This window comes from Theobroma cacao, chromosome 5 (genome assembly GCF_053813885.1).
Source record: "Theobroma cacao isolate CCN51 chromosome 5, ASM5381388v1, whole genome shotgun sequence".
NCBI classification, from domain to species: Eukaryota; Viridiplantae; Streptophyta; class Magnoliopsida; order Malvales; family Malvaceae; genus Theobroma; species Theobroma cacao.
This window is the reverse complement of record NC_142643.1, coordinates 31,733,004-31,736,407: the sequence shown is the minus strand read 5'-3', so window position 1 is coordinate 31,736,407 and position 3,404 is coordinate 31,733,004.

Below are 3,404 nucleotides of genomic sequence, written 5' to 3'. Positions count from 1 at the left end.
CCCTCAGATATTATCGTGTGATTTATATAACGCACACATTAATTCTGTTGATAATAGTATTTAAAAATCAAATAAAATTATTATAAACCTAGAGAGTAAAATGGCCAACGCAATTTGAAACATGAAATTGACGAGACAGGCATCTGTTTTCCCAACCTCTAATTCCTTGTAACACTATCTCAGTCTCCAGCTCCAATGGAAAATCTGACCAAGCCAAACACTTCCATCTCCTTGCTGGGTTTGAATACACATTTTCTATCTGTTACCGTAAGATGTTTGCATGATTGTCCTGAAAGCATATAAAAAGCACAATTCAACAAATATTTGCTGTGGGATCTTACAATCGACAAATATAAATTTCTAATTCCTTGATGGAATCTAATTAGTGACTATTACTTATATAATTATATTGTCATGCCTAAAATAGTTTTTTGAATTTTGTTTTTTCGTTTATTTGAACATTAGGCTGCATGGGTGTAATTCTTTTATTCTACCAACACTTTTTTTTTTGGTCTGATTTGCTGTCCAAATGATTCAGTTTTTCTTGATCAAATGCTATGTAAATTTTAGTTGTTCCTTGAACACAAGGAAAAATTTGGTTTAATTATTTTAGACGAATATTGAGGAGGCTTGGGTGAAGGGTTCTTGCATTACAGGAACCTGCTCAGTTCTCAAACATCATTCATCTTAACCAAGGAATGAATGATGCAATTCAAATTTATTGGCTGTGCAAAAACAAATGTTTGTATATATCTCGAGTCGAGTTGTCGCTTGTTTGTATGCTTAACCAAGGAATGATTAGTATTACTGGGGTACATTTCAGGACCCCAAGGTAGAAAGAGTACATAAAAGGATGATTATAGGAAATTAAAATATTATAACCTCATGTGTGCTAAAAGTGGTAAGATTGTATCAATTTCAAAGAACTCTTTCAAGCCAAGGCGGTAATCTAGGACTGCTTGCAAGGCTAAGATTAATGTCTCTGTAACTTTTGGTGGAAGGTTCGCTATTTCACGTGCCAATTTGGTCCATAATAATGAACTTAGTCCTATGTCATGTATCTTTAAGAGTAGTTAGAAAATAAGAGTTGAAGTACATGACAAGGTTGGTAACTAATTCATCGACCAAAAAAGCTATTTCGCTAGTAGTTGAAGCTAGGCGATATGATAACTTGCCATTACCTAAGGATTGCAGATATCGTTTTGCTAAAGCAAGTGTAAACTTGGGGTTGTTGATGTAGGGCCACTTCTTTACTTATTTTCAAGGCATGCAAAAATGGACTTCAAACTTCTCTTTATGTGACTGATATGGATGGAGAACGTCAATTAAGAAATGTATTCTGGACTGATGCAACGTCTATCGCAACTTGTGAATCTTTTGGTGATGTTCTATCATTTGACACCATTTATCTAACAAACAAAAGTGATATGCCAATTACTTTCTTTGTTGGTATGAATCATCCTGGCCAACCCATACTATTTGGTAGGGCAGTGCATCGGTCAGTTTCAATTTTGGGAGAATTCAAAATCGACGAAATCGATGGGAAATTTCAGCCAACCGAAACCCATCAGTTACAAAGAAAAACCGATCAATGAAAGCAAACCTCCATTTCGCTCGGTTGAAAGTTTAAGTGAACATGAACATGGGTCATGTTCATGAACATGAAAGCAGCCATGAAAATGACTCACATGACAACCCACAATAAGCAGACCTTGAAACAGAAGCGATCGGCAGCAAGGAGGAAGATAGATGCCTGTAGGAGGAGACGACAGAGAGCACCAAGCATAGGAAGAAAGAAGGGGGGGACAAATGAAGAATAAGGGAAGAGCGGCAAGGGAAGAAAAAAAAGGGGTGGGGGATTACTGAAGCCTATTAATGGAATTCTCTCCCCTTCGATTTTTCGATCGGTTCGGTTGTGGAGAGAGTGCCCCCAACGATGATGGAATTGCGATGGCCCCAGTACCGTCGGTTGCCAGCAACTACCATTGAATAACCGAGCAGGCGGTTGCTGTTGTAGTCGTTTCCAGTCGATTACTCGGTTGCAACTTATTCGGTGCTCTGTCCTACTATTTGGTTGTGGTTTATTGACAAAGGAAGATACACATGCCTATATTTGTTTGTTTAAGTCTTGGTTGGAAGGCATGGGCAATCGTTATCCAAATGCAATAATCATAGATGAATGCAAGGCTATCCAATCGGCAATTATAAAAGTATTTCCATCCTTTCATCATTGACTTTGCCTTTGGTACATGATGGGAAAGCTTTCGATGAAACTTGGAGGACTACCTCAATATAAAGAATTTAAGAAAGTTTTAAAGTGTGCAGTCTATGAATCTATGGACATCAATGAATTGGCAAAGGTCAAAATGGTTAAGGATTGCAATCCCGGAAAAGATGAATGGTTAAATTCCTTATTTGTAGATCTACATCGTTAAGTTCAGTTTATCTTAAAAGCATATTTCGGGCTAGATTGTCTATTGCTCAACGAGGTGAAAACAAAGAAACCTTTTTGGATGGTTATTTGGGCCTTTGATTTTCTTACATGCATTTGCCATTATTTCTTCTCAGATTGTTGAGCTTGTTCACTGATTCCTTAGATTTCTTCATTTTTCTCTTTAGATTTTTCCTCAATTCTTGCTCTTCATATTTTTCATATTCACAAATCTTTCTTCGTTATTCCATGGCTAGATCCATGAGTTTGAGAATTCTTCTTCTTCTTCTGAGGACCGTTAATCTCCTTATTTCCTTTATCATACAGATCACCATGGGTTAGTGGTGATTAGTTCCAAACTTATCTCTACCAACTATGTCTCTTGGAGTCACCAATTCATGTTAGCCCTTTCCATTCGAAACAAGGCTGAGTTTGTGGATGGAACGATCCAAGAACCCAAAAATACTATTAAGATTTATGTTTCTTGGTTACGTTGCAACAACTTAATCGTTGCATGGTTGATTGAATCAATCTCTCCACTAATTGCTTCAACTATTTTATACATGAACTCAGCATGCCAGATATGATAAACTCTTAAAAAGAGATTCTCTTAGCATGATGATTCTTGGATTTGTCACCTTTAATTCACTTTGTCAAACTTAAATTAAGGTATGAAAGGTATTGATGCTTACTTTATTGAACTAAATGCAACTTGGGAAGAACTGAGGATTTTTAGCCCTTTGCCTAGTTGTGATTATGGTACTTGTAACCAGAAGTGTTTTCAAAAGTATATTGACCAATATGAGAAGGATATGGTGTTTAAGTTTCTTAAAAGGCTTAATGAATCTTTGTTGCATTGAGGTCTTATTTGTTATTGATGAAACCTTTTCCCACCCTAGACGAGGCTTATAACCTTGTTATGAGAAAGGAAAGCCAGCGATCTATCTCTGTTAATCAAGTGCCTCATGAAGCC